The sequence below is a fragment of the Vicugna pacos genome, chromosome 11 (genome assembly GCF_048564905.1).
Source record: "Vicugna pacos chromosome 11, VicPac4, whole genome shotgun sequence".
NCBI classification, from domain to species: domain Eukaryota; kingdom Metazoa; phylum Chordata; class Mammalia; order Artiodactyla; family Camelidae; genus Vicugna; species Vicugna pacos.
The window spans coordinates 29,491,870-29,503,511 of record NC_132997.1 but is presented as its reverse complement, the minus strand read 5'-3'; positions in this window follow the sequence as shown (position 1 = coordinate 29,503,511).

The window sequence follows — 11,642 nt, the reverse complement described above, 5'->3', positions numbered from 1 at the left end:
CAGTTACGCTGAGAATTCCGGGATCTTGGCTCTGCAGTCAGTTACCTGCAGGCACTGATATTTATTATGTCGGTGGTTGGAGGCGAGGGCTGCGTTACTGGATGATATTTAGAAACGTTTCCCCCACGTATTAACTAACATACTCACAAGCTCCATTATTCCAGGGCTCTGCCCACCCCTTCCCCTCTCTTGGCCACACCTTGAAGTATTGCCATATGTCCGGGACTCCAAAGGCATTTTAATTTTATGTTCTACAGACTTTCCCTTAAGAGGCTCTATTTTTCCCCTTTGGCCTCACGTGGAATCTGGGTCCAGTTTTCTCAGTGTGACAATATAAAACAATGGGAACGTGAGTCTGCACACGCAACGCAACAGAGTGAGATGCTGTCCGTCCGGACCTCAGGGAAGCACAGATGTTGCAGACAACCTTAGAAGGATTGGCTGCCGTCCTTATACTGCAGAGAACCAACAGCAAGCTAGGGTCTGGTCCAGGCAGCCATCCGTATCTTCAGGGAGCAAAGTAAGCAGGGGGAAATGACTGTGTCCAGATCGTGGACCGAAGTCTTGAAGGAGCAATTGACTTACTCCCAGCAGAGTCTCAGCCAGTGGGGAGTGACGAAAGACAAGACGAAACTTCCGCCACGTTCATCCTCCAAGCAAGCATCTGCCCACTTTCTGGTGAGTTACTCACTCAAGCTGAGTGACTCTAAATCTTGCCAGTCAGACAGCTGGTATTTATCCATGTTCTCTCCAACCTGGTGCATTACCCAGGAAGCCAGCTTTTCCCTCTGGAGCATCCTTGCCATCCAGGATGCACACGGAGGGGATGGTCACATCCCCTCCACATCAAAGGCTTTGTACCAGGACACAATTTAATATATGTGTTTACCTAGATCAAAGTGTATTTGAAAACTGAAGCTTCTGTATAAAATACAATAACTTCATTTTCAGGTCAGACAAATTTTACTACTATTATCTGCCCTTTGGATTATTTGGGCTTCTATTCATCAATGAGATTACAGAGAGTTACCTTTTTGTTTTTTTAAATTAAGGTATCATTGACATACAACATTATATTCATTTCAGGCATACAACACAATGATTTTGTATTTGTATATACTGTGTAATCACCACCACAATACGTCTAGTTAACATCCATCACCACATATAGTTACAGAATATTTTTTCTTGTGGTGGGAACTTTTAAGATCTACTGTCTTAGCAACTTCCGAATATTCAATGCAGTTTTATGAATTATAGTTGCCATGCAGTACATTACATCCCCAAGACTTATTTATTTTTTAATTGGAAGTTTGTATTTTTCAGTTCTTTTCAACCAAGAGTTAATTTTATTATTTCCATGTGTGTCATTCAACAACAATGTCAAACTTGGGTGATTTTAACTTTTGGAGTTGAGAACTGATGTTGCCCAAATGCGTTCTGGGATATCCTTCAGAAAGGGCTGACTCTCAGCTGTCTTACAACTCACTTATCTCTTACTGCATCTCCGAACTAACAGATGGGACAAACCATATTGGTCATGAGTCCTGCTGGCTTTGAGAGGAAAAGACTAATGGGAAACGGCATCTGAGGTCGTTCTGGTCCGGGGGACAGTTCAGCCTGGCCGCTCCTTGGGGATGGTGTAGATGATGTGTGTTGAAGGACCAGCCGCCCTCCCTGCGTCTTCCAAGCCCACTTCTGATGATGGTCTTGACTTTTCTGTAGCCCGTGACCTATGGAAGTGCAGTGCCCGTCCCAGGAAGAAAAGTCATTTCACTCATCCTGAATTAAATGACTGGGGTGCCTAACAGTTAAGTATCAAGTGGCCTTCGGACAGATGGCCATCCGAAAACTCTGTTTGTCTCACCTGAATTCACTTGAGCCACCAACAGCTCTAAAGTCCTACAACAAGGCTCTAGGAAGTCACTCGAGCTTTCATCATCTCTAAATGATGACATTTAATTGGCTAATATGTGTGGTTTGGTCTAGAGGATTTCCAATTTCTTCCAAGGAGTTGATTCTTTTCCTAGCTCACAATTTTGAGCGTTTACTGCCTTGAGAATTATAGTTGACCTGGGAAACGATAGGAGGAAAGGGGTGAAGTGATCATGAGTTAATTTTTTTATTTCTACTTTTATTTTTTAATTGAAATAGAGTCAGTTTGCAATGTTGTGTCAATCTCTGGTGTGCAGCATCATGCCTCAGTCATCCGTATACATACATATATTCCTTTTTATATTCTTTTTCATCATAGGTTACTACAAGATACTGGACATAGTTCCCTGTGCTGTACAGAAGAAACTTGTTTGTCTATTTTATATATAGTAGTTAGTGTCTGCAAATCTCGAGCTCCCATTTCACCCTTCCCCTTCTCCACCCCCCCCCCCGTAACCATGAGTCTGTTTCTGTTTTGTAAATAAGTTCATTTGTGTCTTTTTTTTTAGATTCCACATGTAAGTGATATCCTATGGCATCTGTTTTTCTCTGTCTGACTTAAGACTTCACTTAGAATGACCATCTCCAGGTTCATCCATGTTGCTGCAAATGGCATTATCTTATTCTTTTTTATGGCTCAGTAGAATACACTGCAGCTTCTTTATCCAGTCATCTGTGGATGGACATTTAGGTTGTTTCCACGTCTTTGCTATTGTCAATAGTGCTGCTGTGAACTTTGGGGTGCACGTATCTTTTCAAATTAGAGTTCCCTCTGGATATAGGTGGCCATGGAGTTTAATCTCTGACTTATAAACACTAAACGAGAGGCTTGGTTCCTATCAATTATCTTTAAAAGATTTATTCAAGCTCCCAATGGGCTTCCGTGTATTTGAAATGAATCACCGAACACCCCTCTCTCTTCTGCACGCGTCCATCCTTCCATTTGCCATTGGAATTGAGTTTCTTAACCAATGAGGTGACTTGTTGGTGCCGCTCTCATGACATCAGATTTTGATAGAAGAATATCTCCTGCAGACCAAGGGTCTCCACCCCCAGATGAACCTCACTGTCTCAGCTGGTCCTTTTCTCTGCTGTGTGGTGCATCAAGGGGCTGAAGGACAGAGGAGGGATGTGTCTGAGGTCTCAGGGCTTGAGGGCTCTTCCCTTTGAAGATTGGAAAGGGCTTTGCAGAAGAGGGTCAGTGTTTGGAGTGACTAAATAACTAACAGCTCCCACCCATATGAACTTTCATTTTTCAAATATATGTAGATGGTTATAATTAATAAAATGCACATTTATTTATTTGAAAGCATACCTGCATTCGTTACAGACTTTAGTCATTATATATTTTCTTAATCAAGAAATATTAGACATGCAACCACTATCCCATGAGAATGTGCCAAACTTTGGGGGTTCAAAAAGTGTCCTCACATTTGAGAACATAGGAGTTGCTAATGAAGAGGACGGCCAAGGGCAGTGCGGGGATGAACGCTTTAAACATCAGGCCCAGCAGAACAGAGGCCTGCATCCTGGGTGGGTTACAGAGCAAAAAGACAGAACCAAGGATGGGACCTGGAGACAGCCAACTCACAGAGGTTCACGGCTTGGCTGGTGTTTATGAAATTCCCGCTTAGTCTGCTGATTTTTTAATTTTTTTACCGGAGTTCCTGAGGATTGAACCCAGGACCTCGTGCATACTAAGCATGTGTTCTACCACTGAGCTGCACCCCACCCCTTAGTTTGTTGATTTTTAAAGTGAGTTTTTAACCTAAGTCCATTGTCCCATTGCCTAGCCCCAGTCTGGGTTTGAATAGTTAGCCCAGGAGAAACAGAGACACCAGGAGACACCTGGCCTTCCAGGGAGAAGGAGTGATAACTGCCTGGCGGGACAGCCGGAGGGGGCTCCCCGGGCCCTTCTCTGGGCCAGGGAGGAGGCCACCATGCTGGGTGTCTGGGCAGCGTCACCTGCTTCCTGGTGGGGCAGGGCCCCCTCACCTTCATCTGGGCACATAGTTGTTTTTAGCTTTTTTTGTTTGCTTGGGGGTTTTGGGGGGGGGAGGAGTAATTAGATTTATCTATTCATTAATTTTAATGGAGGGACTGGGGCTTGAACTCAGGGCCTCGTGTGTTCTGGGCACCCGCTGTACCGCTGGGCTACCCCGTCCCCACTGGGCACGCAGCTTTGTGCTCCCTGCTTCTCTTCTCTGCCAGAGCTGAGGCTTCGTGCGTCCAGGGCTGCGTCTGCCCGGGCCCAGCGTGGGACACGTTTGTGGAATGAATAATCGATGCGCGGATAAATGCGTGAATGGCTGAGTATGACTTCGACTTTACGAGTTTAGAGACTGAAAACATTTTGAGGAGATTTTCAAAGTCCAGATGACAATTTGTTAAATACGCCTTTCATTTTGTTCTCTTTTGGGCCCGCACAGATTTCTAGAGGTCAGAGTGCTCCGTGAAAAGTCCTGTTTTTTTCCCGTTGGTCATGGAGACAGGGTATGCTCACTGTGAAAAAAACTGAGTGAAGAAAAGGAACGAGGACCAAGGTGACCGGCCTTCCTAACCACACTGCCACGCAGCTCCCGGAACACCCTTGGCTCCCTGTCCTGCGTCTGTCCTGCGCAGCCTCCGCGGAGCTCCAGACCCCCTCCGGCCTCCCTGCCCTGCCCCGGGCCCCGGAGCCCGGCCCGTCGTGGCAGAGCCCGGGCTCCCTCGCGCTCCCCGCCCTGGCTCCCTGTCACGCCCAGCCAGTGGGACGCACCGGCCAGAACAAGGCCTGTAGAAGGCAGTGAAGCCGGGACCCTGCTCTTTTCTCCACCACATCCCAGTGGACTTCACTGTCTACTCCTGGCCCCTCCTGCGAGGTTCCAGTCCTGACCAGGCCCGGGACACAGCATCTCCTCCTCATTCTTCGTGCACAGGGCCGTGACGGCTTCCCTGACGCTGCTGGTCTGGGCGTCCCCCTCCTGTCTGCCCACTGACCTGTGCCCACGGCTCCCCGCGTGGGCCCTTCACTACGGCCGCTTCATGGGAATCGCATGGATGGACTCTGCGTCCTGCTGGGACCCGACTGAAACCACGCACACCTACATTTACAGACGTGCCATCAGACTGCATGGTCTAACTTACTATCTGCTTCCAAAAAAATTTTTTTTTTAATTTTTAAAAAATATTTATTGAAGATGATTTACCATGTTGTGTTAATTCTGGCGTACAGCATAGTGATTCAGTTATACATTTATATATTCTTTCATACCCTTTTTCATTATAAATTACTATAAGATATTGAATATAATTTCCTGTGCTGTACATTGTAAATCAACTATACTTCAACAAAAAAAAATTTTAATTAGAAAAAAAGTTTGTTAAAGTATAGTTGATTTACAATGTTGTGTTAGTTTCTGGTGTACAGCGTGGTGATTCAGTTTTATACTTATATTCTTTCATATTCTTTTTTATTATAAGTTATTATAAGATATGAGTATAGTTCCCTGTGCTATACATTGTAAATCAACTATACCTCAATAAAATTTTTTTTAATTAAAAAGTTTTTTTAACTTTCTAAAATTAAAAAAATTTTTTTAGGGGGAGGTAATTAGGTTTATTTATTTATTTGTTTGTTTTTCAATGGAGGGACGGGGAATTGAACCCAGGACCTCATGCATGCTCAGGCCACACTCTACCACTGAGCTCTACCGTCCCCCTTAAAACTTTTTAAATTGAAAAAAAATTGTTTATAGAAGCAGAGCTGATTTACAATGTTGTGTTACTTTCTGGTATACAGCAAACTGATTCAGTTATTTTTAAAGTCAATACTTTCTTACGGGAATCTTTTAATGTCAGGAGGTAGAATTGTGTCCCCTCATTATTTCACTTGATCATATTTTCAGTAGGGTTTGACTGAAGCCCTCAAGAGGCATGGTCCCCGCCCTTGGTGGGGCGACGCAGTGCTATTTGGGCAGAAAGACAAATGTGTGAATAACTGGGCAGAATAGAAGAAGGGCCATAAAGGAGACACCAAGCAGAGTTGTAAGAGCTCCAAGGAGAGAGAGTGGGGGGCATTGAGGCAGCATCGATGACACACCAGGGGACAAAGACTTCACCCAAAGGGAGCTGAGGCCTGGAAGACACTGAGGACAGAGAGGACGTGACAGCCCACGCCTGGAGCTGCAAACATAAGGCTTTTTTTTTGCACGGCGAGGTGTCTGCTTGAATTGAGCAGGATGGAATGTTCTTCCAGGGCACTTTCACTCATGTCTCCTCTAAAGCACTTTTCTGGAATGAATATCATGTTTTTTTTCTGCTTCCCCTCTGGACGATAAACTCCTTGAGGCCAGGGATGAGTCCTTCACATCCTTTGATAAACATCACACGTAGCACAGGGTGGGGATTCCAGCGGAAGTGCACTGAGTGAGTTGGCAGGGACAGTCTGTGATGGGAATGGAGACTGGCCGTCAGACCGTGGGGGTCGTGAGGGCCAGGCGGGGGGTGTGTGGGAAATGCTCTGGACCCGACTCATTCTGTGCGTGTGCTCTCTCTCTTCGAGGCAAACGCTTTGTGGCTTTGTGGACAGGGACACTGTCTTCTGAGATGCCAAGTTCCATTTTTCCATCTTCTTCCTTCTAACTGTGGGTCGGAGGTAGGAAGCCCAGCCCCTCCTCCAGGCAATGATTCGGGGGGAGAAAACCTCAGGTGCTGAGGTTTCATGGCTCACGTTAAATGATTCTGCAGAATCAGGCTGGTCTTTAAAACAAAGGGCAATACAGTTGGAAGAATCCCTCTTTTCCTGCTGCCCCACCCCCTTCTCCTCCTGCCAACCCAAGAAAAACCAGAGAGCCCCAACTTCTGCCCCCAAAACTCCCTGTCTCACTCATCCTCCACATCCTGCCTGCATCCTTCAGCTGGTGGCTGAGGGTGCTGATTGTTGGGTACCAAAACAGAAAAGCGTTTGGGATACTTGTACAGCCCTTGTACAAGTGGATGGTGGTGTAGCAGTGGCAATGACAACACAGAATCAGAGATGGGTACAGCTGGCATGAGCATGATCGGCTGTGCCCTGGCCGTGGGTGACTTCGCTAGCGGGCAGCTGACCTCGCTTAGAACATCTGCACCCATAGGGTTGTGCAAGTGGCAGGGGAACAGGGCGAGTGGAAGCCCAGAGCTTGGCGCAGGGACTCACCCCGTTTCATTCTTTCCCTCCCTACACACAAGTACTCTCCTTTTTCATTCCAACTTTCCAAAGGAAATTCGTGTGTATTTCTTCGTGAATGATTATCTTTAACGTCATCGGCAGTGCAAGTTCCAGCAGAAGTGTGTGCCTTGGACAATGTAGTTGGAGAGAAATCAGGTTTATCTGGCTTTTGAAACATCCCTATTCTCTTCATTCCCAAGCCCTGAAAGAAAGAAAGAAAAGAAGAAAGAAAGGAAGAAAGGAAGAAAGCTGAGTGTCAGGCTTCTATTTCTGACTTCAGTTGTTCCGTTGGCTCATTAGTCACGAAATGGACGTTAGATGCACAAGTGACCCCCTGAAGCATGCAATACGCTTTTCAGGGAGGAGAGGTGCTTCTCATGAAACCAGTTTGCACTGATGGAACCTCGGGGTGTCCTGTTACAATGGTTCTTGTCAACATCCAGCAAAACCTGTTGACTGGTGAAAATCCAGATCGTAAATACTGTTTACTCCAGAATAATTTGTAATTCCTTTCCCAACTCAAGTAACTATAAACTCCTGCAGAGTGCTTTATAAACACTCATTAGAGTATTTCCAAAGCCCTTTGAGCTCCATGTGATTATCTCCATTTGGCAGTTGAGTAAACTGAGTCACAGGAGTTGAAAGGCCTGCTCAAAGCTGTGCCAGGAGCTAAAGGCAGGGCGGGGCCAGAGCTCAGACTTCCTGACTCCTCATTTGGGGAGCGGTTCCACGGGGCGGTGGGGCTGGGCACACCTGGGCTCCCGACCACCCGGGGTCCCGCGGGCACACTGGCTTCCCAGTCAGCAGCTTTGTACTCAAGCCTGGGATTGGCTGGGGTCCCCTGGGCTCTAGACACATCGCTGAAAAGGCGATCACGTACCGGACAACCACCATGTCCTTTCCTCCCTGGCAGCCTGGTCTCCTCTACGCTCTCATCCTGCTTATAAGGGCCCAGGGACACAGAAGCCCAACAGTTAGACGTCGGTTTTCTGCTTTTCCATGTGTTCATGGCGGCAAAGAGCCAGGATTAGCTGGGTGCAGTAAACGTTCCCTGGTTTTTGGCTGCCCTGCCTTGGAACCCGCTTCTATTTGGGCTCCATCACCAGCCAGGAAACAGAAAATGCTGGCTCCTTGCTCTCCCGGACCCCTGGCAGGAGGGTACGGCCACAGGACCCAAGCCTGGCCAGTGGGAAGCACCCCCAGGACTCTGAGTGTGGGTTGAGGAGACGCCCTGGGGGTCTGCAGACTTCGCCAGGGGGTGGGTGGACGTCTCAGCCTCCAGCCACTGTGAGCAGGGGTGCCCTGGTACCAGCAGGGTGCTCGGGGTCTGGAGGAGCCACCGCTGCCATCAAATTGCGGTCGTGTCTGACTTGGACCACCAGCTGACAGCCTGCTGTGGTTTGCTTCCTGCTCCTTCCTGGAAACCTCTGCATTGATTTGGGAGTTGCCAGTTCTCCTTCAGCTGGTTCCGTCCCTGATGAAGTTAACTAGAACCAAGAGTTCGGTCTGATTGTGTCTTGAGGGGCACAAGGAGGGCAGTTTTCCTTTTCCTTTCTCCATCATCATATTATTCAAAGATGGCTTCCAAGAGCTGGGGTGTGACTCTCGATAAAGCAGAGACAGTAAGTCTGCCACGATCCAGACGAGCTCTTAAGGCGAGGAGTTCTTGCTTGAGGGAGACCTAGCCTGTGGTCCTCTGACACCCATGTCACACTGTCCGCCGGCACGCCACCATGCCGCCATCATGTGCCACTGTGACTGGTCTTCCTGCCATGGCCATGACCAGCATGGTCACTGGCATTACTGACCCGGGCACTCAGACCCTCCCCGTCACGACCAAGTCAGCATCCACATGCACCCTTCTCCTCTAGGCTCCTCTCAACACGCTACTCCCTATCCAAGGTCCTTACCCAGCTCGGATGTGGAACTGAGGCAGCAGTGAGTGGGAGCAAAGAGCATGCTGCCTGGAGCCCTGAGTGCTTCCATCTTTCACACTGTTTGGGGAAAGTTGTGCTGCCCAGGGCATCTGGAAATCTCAGAAAACAGTGTTTTTACTTGTGTCAACACCAGTGGGCAAAATAACGTCTTCTAGACGCTTAGAAGAAGATCATACAATAAAAGCTAATATTTGTTGAGTGTTTATTATGTAAAATCTCATTTAATCTTCCTAATATTCCTAGGGTGAAGGGGCTATTATTATCCCTAATTTAAATATGAGGTAACTGAGGCACAGAGAGGTTAAGTGACTCAGCCGGGGTCACCCAGCTCCACGGGGTGAAGATTGCCTGGAACTTTTTCTCCTGTGCTACAGTGCCTTGTGTAGGAGCCTGCATTCTCGTGGGTGACTTCCAAAGCTCTTTATCGCAATTCCATGGAAACATGATAAAAATAGAGCTTTCCAGGGCCCACACCCTGAGATTTTAATTCAGTAAATTTTAGGAAGGTGAGGGTTGGGGCTTGGAGATTGAACTGCAAACAGGCATCCTGAGTGATTCTGAAGGAATCTGCCTGGGGACAGGGGGGCACACACAGCCTCTCTCCGCACTTGGCCGAGAACGTCTGTTGACCACCATACACTTTCCCGACTTGGCCCCAGAATCCTTCTCACTGCAGGTCGTGGAGGTGGCTTCAGGACAGAGCCAATTTGTCATCCTCAACCTAGAGTGTCCAGGAAGGGAACTGAAGGAGTTGCGTTTTGTCACAGGCCACTAACTCAACAAAGAAGGGAAATAATGGGATATTTCTGTGCCTTGGGTTTCTTTCCACTGTTGGGGGGTGATGGTTACAGAATTTCTCACTTTCAGCCTGGAGACGATGGATTCTTATCTCTAAATTGCTCTATTAGTTAAGGAAATGCTAGCTATTTTAACATTGTATGACATTTGAGAACATATTATAACTGTCCCCGAAACTGTTCTGAGTTTTTTTTTAAAGCTATCCACATGACCAGCTTTTGCCGTGAATTGAATTTGCTTGTGCCTGGTGGACCTGTTCGTTAGGATGGCTCTAAACAGCAAATCAATTGTGTCTGAAAAGCGGCAGGTCGTGGAAAAGGGGTTCTGTTCCACCCAGCCCTTTAGATTCCAGGCTGGTGGAACCTCAGGCATCCTCAGTACGGGCATCCGAGACCCGCCACCCAGGTGCTCACATCCAGGAGACTGACATTAGTGAAAGACAGCTGAGAAATGCCCATTGGTCAGAAGTCACACTGGCCGGAATCCATTCCACTGGCCAGAACCCAGTTACCTGGCTTTACTTAGCTGCAAGGGAGTCTGGGAAGCGGAGCCCCGCCTGCCCAGGAGGAAGGGGAGGTGGGTGGGTGGGCAGCTAGCCAGAGTCCCACTGTGAGCCGGGAGGGGCTGTATGCGCCCCCGGGGAGGAGCAGCTAGGTGCCGCGGCAGCCAGGGTCGGGGGTGCTTCAGCCAGCGGGGTCCCATTTTGGACTCCGAAGTTCTTCCCATCGTAGACAATTGAAATACATTCCATGGGACAGTTTTCAAATTTTATATAGCACGATAACAAGAACAATGAGTGCTTGAGAATATCCTCCATCATCTTAACAATCTCCTGTAATGTTTTGGAGCTCTTTATATTTACGACTTTAGCAATGCTGCTCTGGCTCGCCTCCTGGTTTTCTTCATTAGCTGTTTATCTCCTAAACGGTTTCCTTAACCTCTAAGGGAAACCTGTTGGATTCTGTCCCTGGAATGAGGACCGGAGGGATGAACTAAAACCTGGGGGCCTGGGTCCTTTTCCTCAGAAGTCAGCATCCCTCATTGCTCACGGGCAGGTTCTGGGATCAGATCCTGGCATCTCGTCCTCCAAGGTGGGGGGGAGTCCATTCAAATGCATTTGCCTCCTTACACTTTGTTGTCCCCATGCGCACAGGAGGGTGACAATACCAAGCTCACCAGACTGCAGTGAGACGCAGGGGCAGTGCTGCCTGATGTACAGTCAGCATGAAGACTGCTCTACACCCTTATTACCATTATCAGCTCCAGAGGCCACGAGCCACCGCTGGAGCTCAGCCGTGCTGAGTGGGTAGAATTCATCCCTGTGGATCCGAGTCTGTACATTTACGCTCAGAGCAAAGATGTGGTCAGGGAGGGGGTGTGTGCTCCCACCGAACTAACCCTATGTGCTCTCCAGCTCTCCTGGCACTGTGACTCAGTTTCCCCACCGATACTAGGGGGCTAGGAAGACAGTTCTGAACTTGTTTGTAAAACCCATTGAGGACTTTGAAATACAGATGGCATTTAGTATGAGTTCAAAGCATCGTGTAATTATTTTATTGCCCCTTTTATTCCTGAGATCTTTCTGTTTGCTTGGCTGACAAACCCAAGCCAGAGCCATAAAATCACTTTTATGTGAGCGCCTTTCACACACATGGTGGACCGAAGGCACATTTCAGATAATGCGGAAGGTGCTCGGCGGGGAGGCAGGCGGCGACGGGCAGAACAGAAGTCCGGCCGGAGGGCAGCCCCGCTACTCAGTGTCACGGAGACCTGCGGGGGCGAGC